Raw genomic sequence first — 15,257 nt, 5'->3', positions numbered from 1 at the left:
AAAGCACAGCTGTCTAAAGAAAAAGTTAACATAACAAAGCACTGATTAATTTTAGCAATTATCTAAGATGAGAGAGGGTTGAAAAACACTGGAATTGTCTCTCTGAGTTTGCTTGTGTGTATGTTTGTGTGTTATCAAATCAACGTTGAGTCCTGGCGACTGCATGGATAAATTCCTGCAATTCATATTTTGGCAAGATTTCAGAAGTGGCTCGCCCTTGCCTGATTCCCAGGGCTGAGACAGAATGACTCCTGATGCTTTGGAAAATAAATCGATCACCTTTTGTTTGTGGCAGCCCCTCAGTTTTTGGGGGGTGAGTGTATATGTCTGTTAACATAAAACAATTGTATACTAAAAATATAAGCACAAATTATTTCCTTTATTTGTGTTATAACAATAAAATATCACAATGGGACTTGGAATGGGAGTTCCCTGACTTTTATATTATATTTGGATAAAGTTGGTATAAAATGTTTTATCATTGATATAATGATATGTATTGTTAATATGTATGCTTTATTCATCAAGTGTCTATGGAGATTCTCAGTCATCCAAATCATGGTTGTTCCAAAAATGCTTTTTCAAGAGGCAACTGGGCTTATTGGGTTTTCTTTGAAGACATTTTGTTTCTCACCCAAGAAGCTTCTTCAGCTCTGGCTGGATGGTGGGGAATGGAAGGATTTATACTCCTTGAAGACAGCTGGTCATTTGCATTCTTTTAGAGAGCCATTGAGGCCACCTGGAGGTTTATCTGTGTCATCAGGGTCACTTGAGTAGTGCAAATGGGTGTGGAGTCTTCTTGGAACACAGTCTACAACTGTGTTGTAGCCTGGAGATAGAGGATGGCATATCCCCCCACCTCTGTTGAGAGAGGGCTGTTCAATTTTGACATAGATGGCCTCTTTCACCCTTCTTTCAAACCAGCGCTTCTCTCTGTCCAAAATGTGGACTTTGCTGTCTTCAAAAAGTGGCTTTTAAATGAAGATGGACTACTGAATCTACTCCTGACGAGTTTGTTCTCCTATGCTGTGCCAGGCGTTTATGAAGTGATTGGATTTTTTCCCAATGTATAGATCTGCTCATGGCTCACTGCACTGTACTGCATATACCATGTTGCTCAGTTTGTGCCTGGGTGTTTTATCTTTGGGGTGGACAAGCTTCTTCCTTAGTATATTTTTGGGTTTGAAGTGTGCACATATGTTGTGTTGGCTGAAGATCCTCCTAAGCACTTCCGATATTCCTGCAATGTATGGAATTCCTGTATGAAATGCCAGCATTGGTCTGTTTATTGTTCTCTGTGTTGTCTGTTACAGAGAAGTTCCTGTAAGGTATTTTTTGAGATTTCATGAAGGCCCACTTGGAAAAGCCACATGTTCTGAAGGGTTTCCTTGATGTATTTTAGTTCTTTTTCTTTCCCATCTTTGTTGGTAGGCAAGCCTTCAGCTCGGTGTGTAGAGTTCTAATGACTCCCATTTTGTGCTCAAGATTCAGGCAGTTGGCAACTGACCCACATTTATGACGGTTGCAGTGTTCCAGGATCATGGGATCACCCTTTTCAATCGTCTGATAAGCAAAGTCAATGGGTAAAGCAGAAAATGTGTTACTTACTTAGGAACTCAATGATTCACTTAACAATTGTGGCAAGAAAGGGCGTAAAATGGACCAAAACTCTCTTAACAACTTTCTCGCTTAGAAACATAAATTTTGGGCTCAATTGTGGACATGAGTTGAGGACTGCCTGTAGTCGTCCATTTTTTGTTAGGAATGTAAGTCACCTAATAGTTGGGTTGGAAAATATATAAACCAGGGTAGACATTTTAATACTGTCTCTTTAAGAGAATGCTAAAACTGTAATTGGGTGTGGTTCCTCAAATGGCCATAAGATGGAGCCAGAAACCTGGATTGTTTCGTCCATTCCTGTCCTGTTCTATTGTTCTGGAGAGTGTTGCCATTCCCATTGAGTGTTACTGATCATAGTTCGTCTTGGATTTGATGTAAGTCTGTTACTGAACTGTTTTTGATACTGGACTTCGTTATTTGGATTATCCCTGGACTGAACACTGACTGCTTTAACTGTGAATGACTTGGACTGTGTTTAAACTTTGCTTAACCATTTACTGGAAGTAAAAACCTACATTTTACTATACAGTGTATCTGTGTGCTGTTTGTGTATTATTCTTCACCACTCTCACTACGTCTCCCTGTGTGCGCTCATTCTCCTAACGGAGAATTACCTCCCAGGATCATGGGATCACCCTTTTCAATCTTCTGACAAGCAAAGTGAAATGGGTAAAGCAGAAACTGTGTTACTTACTTAAGAACTCAATGATTCATTTAACAATTGTGGCAAGAAAGGGCGTAAAATGGACCAAAACTTACTTAACAACTTTCTCGCTTAGAAACATAAATTTTGGGCTCAATTGTGGACATCAGTCGAGGACTGCCTGTAGTCGTCCATTTTCCATCTTCTTTGAATCTGAACTCAGCTTCTTCATATTCAGAGCATTGCAGTCTCAAGGCAAAGCTACCTTCCCTTTTTATTTAAAGACTTTATACTAATCAAATCAGCATCCAAGATTAACTGAAATTCTGACACTTAACAATTAATTTCCCTCTACGACTCTCATTTCAGAAGCTTTATGAATGACCTTTTGTTGATTTCTTCCATTTCTCCAGAAAGATACGCAGTATCACAAAAGTACTGTATTATTGCCTTTCTAAACAGCGAAACCAGGACACTTTTGCAAATGAGCAGCAATTCTGGCTCATCATACTTACAGTGATGTGTCAGGACCCAGCATATTGTATTTTCCCCAATGTGAATTTTGTTTTTAGTGTTGGCTTAAACAACTGGTGTTTTTCACATACATAAAAATGCCAGAGAATCTAATTGGTTCATAGGAAGGAGAGTTGCTGCTTTTATTTGTAGTAAGAAGAGAGAGTTTAACTTCAAATCACAGCCTGCAATCTTCCTTGCTAATTGCCAGATCAGTTTTTCCCCAATGTAAGGTTCAGGTTTCAAAGGTATGTTTGCTAAATTAGCTTTTTTTTGTTTTGCCCTTGCTTATCTTACATTGCAGAACTATTGAACAATTTCGCCCTTTTCCTGCACAGTTTTTTCCTTGCTTAGCTCAGTATTCTCCAATAGTCATTACTGAATACCACGAATGACTGATTCAGTGTACAGAAAAATGTGACAAATAAGGTCAAAAGATGCCTTTATATCAGCACCTTTTCTAGCTTACCTTTTCAAAAACAGGAGAAATGTTCAGGAGTGGGTAACACAAAGATGCATTGTAGGACATGTTAAAATGAACGTGTTCAAAGCACAACTGTATGACTTATTTTTTATCCCTGAATTCTCTACTATTTTGGCATTCTTTCTTCTACGGTCTTCATTTGTATTGCCTTCAAATGCCAATGAGAAATGATCTGGAAGAAAAATAGTTAATTGTGCTTTGTCTTTTAAGAACTAAAATATGGATATATATCAGGTGATAATTAAAAAGTTGGTGTAAATTTGAAAACAATTAACAGTGTTCTCAGAACTCACTGAACAGCTTCACCCTCTTTTTTACATGCAAAAATAAATTTGAATTCTTTGATAATCAGATGCCTTCTTGATTCTGGAATCTAAGTAAGGTTTTCACAAAGATTTCAAGACAATAAGATGCAAGAGAGTTTCCTGCTTTCAGTCCTTTTCTGTGCATTATGGGAAGTATGATTAATTTTAAGCTAAATGGAGGTGAGAAAAAGTCATTGTCAACAATATGAGCTTAAAGGAATGACAAAAGCAGAAAAATCAAAACAAAAAAAGGCCTGAACTGCTGTGTTAGAGTGTGCAACTAAGACATATTAAATACTGTAGTTTTATGTTTCAAAGGATCACAATGAAATGGAGAAAAATCTATTAAAAAGAATCAGAGAATAAAATATAGGGCCTGATTAGTGCAAGCTACTATTTTTACTGTAGATATATGAATTTTGAGATAATCTGCAATAAAAGTGTTTTAAGTGTTACAAGTGCTATTATGTTACGGATGCTATTTCCTAGTACAAACTCAACTTTCCAAAAGCCCAACTATCAGTGAAATAAAATGACTCTCCAAAGTCTTGATAAAACTCCAATTTTTCTTTTTTTAGTAAGAAAGGATAAATTGGTTGCTAAATAGCTGGTGGGAAGCTATAGTATATATTGCTTAATAGTTCACAGAATTATTATGACTAGACTCTGCATGGTTTTATTCATAGTTGAATGTCAAAAACCCAAAATTTTGGAACAGTGCTTGATAGAATGATATTAGCATCTCTAGTATCTAATGTCAGGCACAAAGAATCAGGACCATCTGTTAGGCTGCAGCATAGAAGATTTACTAAAGCCTATTCACAAAAGTCTAGACAACTAAAGTTCCACACTAAATTGACAGTAGGGAAGGATCAACAAAATTCAGGAGGGATTGAATTTGGACCTTTTGTGAGAACATAAACAACTCCACACACCCAGTTCTGCCTGCTGTCCTTATACATCAGCACATGTACAGTATATCTGCTATGGCTAAGACAAACATTATTTCAGAAACGCTTGGCAAACTCTATATATGGGTACTGGAGATACCAACAATGATCTCCCAAGCCAACTTGGGAAAAGAAATTTGCTAAAGAAAATAAACTATTCCCCTTGCATTAAAACTAGAGCGGCAGCAGAATTTTCTGGTTCATTTTTGTTCCCCGGTGAGTATAAAGGACAAATCTACTTTCAAATGAGTTAAAATTGAATTGAAAAGCCATAGCTACTTAATGTCATTCAATCACATAACAAATGTTGAAGGACACTTTCCAGCTGCAGGCATAGAGCACTCCAGGCCTCCTCATTCTAATATTTAAACAAGTAAAGACTCCATTTAAAGAAGCAGACCGGTTCTATTTTCCTATTCTTGCATATATAAGTTGAAAACCAACAGCAGTGTCAACAGTTTATATCAGTACCAGGTCCTCCATGATTGAATGGCATGGGTAGATCTGATGGGACAGATAGGAACCACTGGAGAAAAGTGATCCCACCAGTAACTTGGTTCCATGCCATGTACCAAGGTGTTGCATGTCTGGACATGTTGCTGCCTTCTGGACCAGCTGACACTTCCAAATGCTCCTTAAATGCAGCTTCATGTAGCATACAATGCAATAGTCCTATCAAGAGGCAACTAAGGTACAAGTGATTATGCTGGCACACAAAATACATTTGTGAAAGGCATAATGCACACCACTTTTTGGCCTTGGGAAAACCAGCCTTTCTCTCTCTAGCTTCCTTTTATTTATTTGCATTGAACAGACCTTCCTAAATTATGAGAAGACTAATTATTACATCGGGATGCAGAAATGATCCAATCCTTTTTAGGAGGGTAATTCAAAGCTGTAAAATGGTTCATTCAATTCAGTGTTATCATCAAATCAGCCTATCCCAAGTCTTCGAAAAGGACTAGATAAACAAAAATGTCAGATCCAGTCTAAACGTCTGGCTGATTGTACAACCAATCATAATACTCCAGATTTATAATTTGGAGGGAGAACCTGGTGTTCTTTCTTGAACATAGTAAAACTGATTGTTTGAAATTGAGTGGAGATATAAAGAATTAGCCATTTGTTTTGGGTTTTTCCACACAGTATATATTATCAGTCACTATGCCTAATCAACTACTTAATGCAGCTCACAAAATATCACTGTATTCAGGAAGAGATTATAGAGACAGTTGAAATTAAGTAAATTTTCTCATTTTCCAAGATCTCTGTTCTACAAAAACAATTTGATGAAGTGATCAATGATGGTTTAATCACAACAGTCAGTCCAAATTGAACAGATCTCTCAATTCACTTTTTCCCCCATCTCCTTTTTTTTTACCATGAAATTTTTACTTACATTATTGCATGGTTTTTTATTTGTCAGCTATCCCACTATTGTTTGCAACATAATGAACTCCTTCCCTTCCAACACACAATTTTTTTAAAGGAATATAAATGTCAGAATTAAAATGAAGTTCGGATATGTGTGTTTTACCCAGATAAATGAAAATCTGTTCTGAATTATCCTCTCCCTGTTATTAAGAGTTCAGTCTAAACCGATGTATGCCATGCAAGATGGATGATAGATTGATTTCCATCTCAGTTTTTTTGAATATATTGCAAGGATTAAGTGTACACAAGAATTAAAACATATGCATTTTGAATACTATTCAACATTTTTTAAAAAATTATGCACAAAATACATTGAACAATGTTCATGTATAAATGTATATATGAAAGCAAGGCATGCTAGAATTCTACCATATAAGAGATAATTGTTTAAAATGTATGTAAGTATAGACCAAAATATTTATATCAATATCATTTTTCAGGAAGATGGGGTTTTTTTGGCCAAATTCACAAATAGATGAGTTATGAGAAATTAATGAAGCTAAATTTAATGAAGTTGAAAGAAGTTGAAACCAACTGCTTTTTGTTCTTAATATATCCCATCTTGTTCTTATACTCTATTTAATATAGCATGTTTTTCGTCTCCATGATCTGCCAGACAGGGTAGTTTCTGACCATGGTGTACAATTTACAGCCCAATTTTGGAAAAGCCTGATGACCGCATTACAGGTGCAGGTGTGCTTGTCGTTGGTGCACCATCCAGAGACTGATGGGGGGACGAAGAAGATCATTGGCATTCTTGAGCAATACTTGCGTTGTTTTGTAAACCAACAGCAGAACAACTGGGCTGATTATCTCCCTCTGGCGGAGTTTGCATTCAATGACTCCCAGCACACTTCCACCCAAATGACACCGTTTTATGCTAATGTGGGGTACCATCTGCGATTCTTCCCTTTGACACTATTAGATTCCCCTGTTACCGAGACCCAGGAATTCCTTTCGGAACTTCACTCAGTTCAGCGGTTAGTTTGGCAGCAACTTGATACAGGCCAAGGAAGATTATAAGCGGTTTGCAGATCACTCTTGATGGGCAATGCCTCCACTGGCTGTAGGAGACCATGTGTGGTTACCCACAAAACATCTTCAAGTCGACCGCCCGATGAAGAAGCTGGATCATTGGTTCATTGGCCCATTTCCCATCGAGGCCGTCATCAACCCCGTAGCCTATTGACTGACTCTACCACGCTCCATGCAAATTTATCCAGTCTTCCACCATTCCCTTTTGGCCCCTGACACCCCCTTTGTGTTATTTCCAATGTCCCACAGCTGTTGATCCACCACCTGTGCCCAGTTAAGATGGCGCAGTAGAAGGCTAGGTGGCCAGCATTAGGGATTCCTGCTGGCTGAAAGGACGGTTCCAGTATTTGATCGAGAGGCAGGGGGATGGGCTGGAGGCCCTCTCCTGGGTGGATGCTTCCACAATCCACGCCCCGGACCTTTTATGGATTTTCCATGACCATTTCCCCTTGCGACCACATCCTGACCATCAGGGGGAAGGGCCCTGCAGTGTTGTGGCCCCGATTCCTGAGCCTATGCTGTCAGAGGAAGAGGACCTGGAAGATGAGGAGGAGGAACTGGGAATGCCTTCCTCCCCAAGACCTTTCTCTCTGGCAATGCCTTCCTCCCCAGGACCTTCCTTCCTGATAATGCCTCAGGTTCCATCAGATAACAGAGAGGAACAGCCTGAGATTAATCAGGAGGAAGGCATACCGGAGCAGCCCCTGACAGGGAGTAAAGAGGACGAGTGTTGGCTTGATCCTAAGCAGCATCATAGGGAGAAACGTGACCAGCAAGGTAGGAGGCATGGGAGGGTCAGAGAGTGAGCTGAGTCATTGAGACACACCCCACAGGGGGTAAAAGTGGGTGTGTTTTCTCCTGAAACTTTGTACGGGACAAAGTTTAACCTTACTTCAGATTTTCTTTGTGGACTGCCTTGTGATTTTCTGTGAGTAAAATTTTATTTACTATCAGTTCGGACTTGGAAGGCAGGACGTGTTGGAATGCCAAGAATATTATCAGTTCCAAAGAATTAACACTGTGAAGTCCAAGACAGTTTGCCTCCCTGTGTTTGTGTGAATTTGTACTTTTTCATCTTTTGGGAAAGAGGAAAGGTGGGACAGAACAAGAATCTAGTCAGCTAATAGTCAAATCTAAATTGTTGCTAGATAAGGATCAACAGAATTCAAGGGGAACTGGACTTGAGTCTCTTGTGTCAATGCAATGACTCCAAATTTATGACAAGTTTAACTCTGCCTTCAAGGCCTGTTCTTCTCCTACAAATGATCAGGGACCATAGTCATTTATATTAGCTGCTGTAATGGCTAATAATTGGGCTCTATCCCTTATGATGGGAGAAACCAACTACTTACTATATATATAATTCATACAGCTTGAAAATTGTTACTATGATCAAAATAGCATGCCAATTAGCAATTTCCTATGCTAAAACCATTTACGTAAGCACTAAATAACCCATTTGACTGCTCAAATCTAATTCCATTTTACCATTCTAAAAAGAATGGTAAAGACCAATCCTTACTGTATTGGCATGATTCTTCTTTTTCTTTGAGGACAGAATAGGTAAACAATTTTGATTTAAATGCCTGTCAACTGGTGCGCAATCTTTGAGTAAACAGGCAATCTGTTCTATTCATATGCAACTGAACAGGCAAAATTTCACTTCCTCCTTTAAACAAAGGTGGACATTGTGGGAATCAGGTGATTCTTGAATATAAATATGCATTTTTTTGCTACGGAAGCAGTAATGTGTTCTACAATTGATAAATAGCCACGCTGAGTTAAGGAAAATGAGAAAAGTGTAAAGACTTAAAACTAGAATTCTGTATTTGCTGTATTTTCTTAAGATTCCTTTTGCACATTGTCAGAAATGAGTATATGGTCCAGGTCCTCTGGTGATCGATCCCACCTATTCATCAGCCCTCCACAGATTTCTCCTTCGTTTTATCACTTGAGGCAACATCTGCAAATAGAAGTCAAAAACTGGTCTAGCTAGAAAGAGCTGCTGCCACCTGCCATTTTAATTTGCTTATACTGTCTTTGCACTTCATAAAAACAGAAGGAGGAAAACAATAAATAGGGTATCAAAATGGTAAGTCTCCAGATTAAAGAGTTCAATACCATGGGGGAAACAAATTACATAAAAAATATGAAATGCCACTTATTTCTTTAGACAATTTCATTTTATGACAATATGGACATCAAATGATGCTTTAAATAAACACATTTTGCATAATGGAGGGACAACAAATATAAAATAAACACATTTTAAATAAATAGGTAGCAATAAAAAGAAGGAAAAATGGGGTCAGGACACATACACACAACACACACACAATACACACACACACGCACGCAACACACACACACACACACACACACACACACACACACACACACACACATATATATATATATATATATATATATATATATATATATATATATATATATATATATATATATATATATATATATAGTCTGTCTGTTTTGAAAGCAGTATTGATGTGATGCCTGTGTAGTATCTTGAGAAATCCTAAGAAACCCCAAAGATAAAATTGACCTGGAAAACCAAGGCATATATGAAGTCCCCTGTGCATCATGCCCTGCCACATACATTGGACAGACCAATAGAAGAATAAGTACTTGCCTGGATGAACACAAAAATGCAGTAAAAAAGCTGGAACAGACTTCCTCACTAGTCCAACGCATGAAAGCAACAGGTCATTGCATTGACTTCAATGGCACCAAAACCTTAGCCGCTGTAGAAAACCCCAGCCACAGAATTATCAGAGAAGCCATAGAGATTGAAAAAAGACCTAAAGCATGAATAGAAGAGATGATTCCACCAGACTGTCAATTATTTGGAAGCCTGCATTCAAAAACAAAAAAATCTCCACATTACAAGCCAGGCAAACACCTGGGCACAAACAGATCCCCCCTGATACCTCCAGCTCAAACACACCCCAACCAGGCACTCAGATGAAACCTAGCTTCCTAATAAATGATAGCCATGCATTTATTCGGAGCCAAGCTGCACTAAAAGCCTCCAATACAGGAACACAATGTTGCCAGCCAATCAAGTCAAAAAAAGCCACAAAACAGACAGAAGATATTAGAAACACCAATCAAGCAGAACACAGCAAACTCCAAGACCAATAAACACAGACCAAGACTCCCAACCAATCAGGATGAAGAAAAAAACCATTCTGGCACAGCAGTAGGCTAGCCCCAAATTTAAAACTGAAACAGCTGTGAAAGTCTGACTCACAGACGAACACAATACAGAAGCCTGATGATGGCAGATGAGATTCTGCCGAAACGTTGCTACAGCTTTTCTTGGTGTGTTCAGGTCTTTTCCTGTGTAAGATTGAGAGTATCTTGGCAATGTTTCGACAAGATCCCACTCACCATCTTCAGGCTGGTGCTTTTAGCTTCATGCTTGTGCAAGCAAACTGTGATCGGAGCTGCCGTCTCTCTTTCAATACTGGTGGGGATGTGTGGTGTGCTGGCTCCGTTGTTGTTATTTCTTGATTGGTTGATGGAATTGGTGTTTGCAGATTGGTTGGCTTTTTCATAAGAACCTGTGTGGCTGAGGTACTGGCTATGTGTCTATCAGCCTCTTGTGTTGTCACGACCTGGATAATGGGCTATATGATGACCTTCTGAGTTCTATTGTTGTGACATCCTGGGTCTTGTAGTGTAATCTCCTGGGTCGTTGGCTGTGTTGTAACATCCTAAGGTTTTGTGGTGTAACCTTTTGAGTTCCGTGATGTGATGTCCTAAGTGGATGGTTGTGATGTAACGTTCTGGGTTTTGGTTTGGCTCCAAGTTTGAGGTCTGGCTTGTGTTCATGGCATGTGTCAGTTTGCTTAGTTTGGGGGTTGGGGTGTGTGGAAGCTGGTGATGCAGCCATGGTCTGGTTTCTGGGTGGTGGTTGCCTTTCGTCTATGGGATGGGTTTGGGTTTGAGTCTGGTGAGGGAGATTGGTGGTGGCATCATGTGTTGTTTTGGGTCTGGTGTTGGTTTTCGTGGCTGGGACTCGTTTGTTGATAAGGGCTAGTTTCTAGATGTCTGGGAGGTGGGAGGTATCATCCTGTTTATTCATGTTATGGGGGAGTTTCTCTATTTTAACGGCTTCCCTGATTATTCTCTTGTTGAAGTGTTCAGTATTGGAGATTAATTTGGTTCCCTCAAAATTTTATGAAAGTTTATGAAATACCATGCAACAATTGCCCAGCCACCTACATTCGACAAACCAACAGGAGAATAAATGCATCGCAGAACACAAGAACACAGTCAGAAAAGAATAAAATACTTCCTCCCTTTTCCAGCACCTTAAAGCCACAGGACATGAAATTAATTTTGAGGGAACCAAATTTGAGGGAACCAAAGGGAACTTGTCAATCCTGGTGTAGCAACAGGACTGTTATCGCTATCTTGCTCGATCTCTATATCTCGATCATCTTAATCTCTATCATCTCTCCCTCTCCCTCCCTCTCTTTCTCTCTCATGTAACTATCTATCACCTCTCTCCCTCTCCCTCCATCCATCCATCCATCCATCCATCTAGTTTACATACATACATAGATAACATACATACATATATTCATAAGTTTACATACCCTGGCAGAATTTATGATTTCTTGGCCATTTTTCAGAGAATATGAATGATAACCCAAAAACTTTTCTTTCACCCATGGATGGTGGTTGGCTGAAGCTATTTATTATCAATCAACTGTGTTTACTCTTTTTAAATCATAATGACAACAGAAATTACCCAAACCCCATTCCCCTTTCGCTATGGGAGGGGCCATTCACCGTCCACCTGTAGCTTTACTCCCAAGTTTACCCTTGTTCCTTAGCTGTTCCCTTCTCCTGGCAGCTCTGTGTATGTGCATACTGGGAACAGGCTCCAGCTGTTCCTCTGCCCCACCGATCTCTGACTCTGAAAGCAGCTGATAATTGTCAGACGGCCCTGGTCCCATCTCTGCCTCCGATGCAAAGCACTTATCAGAGCCTTCCCCAGACTCCAGGACTGGCCCATGTTCCTCCCCAACCTCCTCACTGTCCGAATCTGGCAGGCCACAACAGCATCTTTGTCCCTTCCTTGCCATCTTGGTTGATCTTTAAGTCAATTTTAGTATTAATATTTATTGTTTTAATATTTTATATTCTTGTTTTTATGGCTTGTAAGCAACCTATTGTCACATCTAAGTGAGTTGGGTAACTTATAGGTTAAATCAATCAATAAATAAATCTGGTGCCATCCAGATGCTTTAAACTACAACTCCCAGAATCCTTTCTCATTTATCAAACCAGCAAGATGCAAGCTGAAGTCTACCTAGAACAGGCTATCTATCTTTGCCAATCACTCTCTGGTGGAACAGTAATGTTCTTTCATTGTTTGGAAACTAATCTGACAGCTATCCCAGGTCATTCCGAGCTATCCTGAGCTATTTAATAATCAGAGATATCACTTTTATGTTTTCAGGAAAATCAACAGGATCACAATAATGATCTTATAAAGAAGAGAATGAATCGGAACAGCCAAAATATTTTTAAGTTCACCATGCTAGTTTGAGGAGGGGCGAGATAATTATTTTTGTCCAGGAAATATGTCTAGAACTGTGAAGTCATACATTTTGTTTTTCTCTCGGGTTTTTCCAGTTTAAAATTACTTCCTCCTTTTCCTCCAGCTGCTCGAGAAGTTTTTGTTTCTTATATTTGTCTTAATATTCTGTCTCATTTCTGCAGCGCATTACTCTCACAAACATGTAGTGCTCCTCTTGTGTAACCCAAGTTGGCCAGTTGAGCTGAAGGCTTCTTGTCGTGCAAAGAAAAGAGAAGGAGATGTGCAGAAATAAAGAACTGGGAAGTCAAGTGCTGAAACAGCGAAAGAGAAAAGATCCGTGTCAAAGCAGGAAGTATAAAAAGCTGGAGTGATGAAGGTGGGTGGGCAAGGGGTGAAGGATCAACAAGCTGTCTTGAAAAAGATGAAGGGATTGCCAAGCCAGAAGAAGATTTTCTTCTTATCATACAGAACATGGCTTTTGTCGTCTTTTGACAAGCTCACTCACCATGCACTGCCAACACAATTTCCTTCCTTTATAATTGATGTCATTTCAAGGAAAGAACTTTGGCTGGTTCTCTCATTTAGCTTTGTAAATTCTCCCTCTCTGCTCTTACCCTCTGGCTAAAGAACTCTGTAGCCCAACTATTCGATCCTATTGTTGAGAGAAATCTGCTCCTCTATTCTAAAGGAAGAGAATTTAGCAGATCAACCAAAACATTGCTTTTCTGTGACTTCTCCCTGAAAGTTATTTCTTTAATCATTTTAATTGATGTGTGTTGTTAGAATATTTACAGCATGACTACTATTGTGAGACAACCCAGGAGCAAAACATAGGACACAAAGGCTTTGTCTTTTAACAGTAGTTTATATACAAGACTACTATATGTATACATACATGTGTTAGGCAAATACCCAGGCAATCAATCAATCTTCAACTCTACATGGAGAACTACAGTGGAGATAGAACACAAGGCGAGAGAGAGAGACGCCTTCACATGGCCTCCCTTATGCAGAGAGTTTCTTAAAGCGGCAGTACCCTGCTGATTCATCCTCAGTTCATCATCTTGGCTTACAGCCTTACAGCAGCTGGTCAGCTATTAAATCTTCATTACCTTAACCTGTGAATTTTAAATGACATTTTAAATTATTTCTAAATGATACCTCTAATAGCTGCCTGAGCAATGTGCAACAAATCAAAGTGGGAAGGACCAAAAAAAGTGAATTATTGTAGGCATATTAAAAACTGAATAAGATAGAAAGAGTATTGTTGCATACAGAGGGGTCTTTTCCTCATTATGGATTAAGATCCTTGTCAGCTGATGCTCCATTCAAAATCCAAGAAAGAAATACTTAGACTCCATTAATCAGAGAAAAGATATCTTTTACTGGAAATCAAGTGGTAGCAACAAAAGAATTCTGAATCTGAGAAAATGGGCGCGTAAATCACATATACAAAGTAATGGCAACATTCCCACCCCCAATAGTTCAACTGGCTCATCCAATTAAAAGTTGTGTATATCATCATGTGGGCATCTCCAGGTGGTGATGAGGCCGCTGTCCGACCTTGACATATTTTGATAAAGGGTTGCAGCTGTGCATAGCATAGGATAGAAGCCTAAGCAAGAATCTATCCCCCCCCGTCAGCTTATACAGTTCTGGTTTGTAACACCTCCAGATCACTTCCCATAACCATTCTCCCCTCCTCCCCCCGTTATTTATGACAGCCAAAAGATGCAAAGCAAAGGGAGAAAATCTTGAAGGCTGACAATCCTACACAAACTTTGTACATGGCTGTCCACAGGATTTTGCCATTTTCATCAAGATGATTCTGCAAGTGTATACACACACACACACACACACACACACACACACACACACACACACACACTACAACACTGTTTTATAATTCTGCCCCAACTTGCTCCCCATCTCATAGGCAACAATGATTTTATAGTATGGCATTTATACATACAATTCGCTAAAGCTGAGCCCCAAACCCTCCATATATATGTTCAATGCCCTAAGTTACTTATAAAAAAAAACAATGTAGGAGGGATTTAAAAATCAAGCAAACAAATCTGTAATTAGAAAAAAATATGGGCTATTTCTCTTAAGTTTCTGCCTTCAGTGGAAGGGGTAAACTTCACTGACAATTTCTCAAAGGCAAGACCTTCTCTTCAATGATATACAGGTAGTCCTTGACTTATGACCATAACGGAGCCCAAAATTTCTGTTTCTAAGCCAGACATTGCTTAAGTGAATTTTACCCCATTTTACAACCTTTCTTGCCACGATTATTAAGTGAATCCCTGCAATTGTTAAGTTACTCACACGCTGTTATTAAGTGACTCTGGCTTCCCCATTGACTTTGCTTGTCAGAAGGTCATAGAAGATGATCACATGACCTCGGAACACAGCAATGGTCATGAATATATGATGGTTGGGAAATGTCCAAATTTTGATCATGCGACCATGGGGATGCTGCAACTGTCCTAAACATGGTCCTAAGTCACTTTTTTCAATGCCGTTGTAACTTCGAATGGCTACTAAATGAAGTGTTGCAATTTCAAAACAGCTAGTTCCCTTTAACAATTTAAACAGTGCAGTTAAAAAACCAACAGCGGAAGATGGAAGCATTTCATATTGACTCGTCAGTACCAAACTTACAATAACTTGGTTAAAATCGACTTGCAACATA

At 39.1% G+C, this 15,257-nt stretch overlaps 1 long non-coding RNA gene across 1 annotated transcript in view; it reads left to right on the top strand.

The window, feature by feature from the left end:
- Positions 1-7,861: 7,861 nt before the first annotated feature.
- LOC148127283 (uncharacterized) overlaps positions 7,862-15,257 on the top strand; it is a 28,171-nt gene continuing 20,775 nt past the window's right edge. Inside the window, exon 1 of the long non-coding RNA XR_015741485.1 lies at positions 7,862-7,912. This is a non-coding gene — a long non-coding RNA (uncharacterized LOC148127283). The remainder of the gene's footprint in view (positions 7,913-15,257) is intronic.

Source organism: Pseudonaja textilis, chromosome 2, assembly GCF_049901715.1.
Source record: "Pseudonaja textilis isolate UNSWEBS1 chromosome 2, rPseTex1.2, whole genome shotgun sequence".
NCBI lineage: Eukaryota > Metazoa > Chordata > Lepidosauria > Squamata > Elapidae > Pseudonaja > Pseudonaja textilis.
Note: the sequence above shows the minus strand (reverse complement) of the source record. Positions and strands in the feature narration are given on the sequence as shown.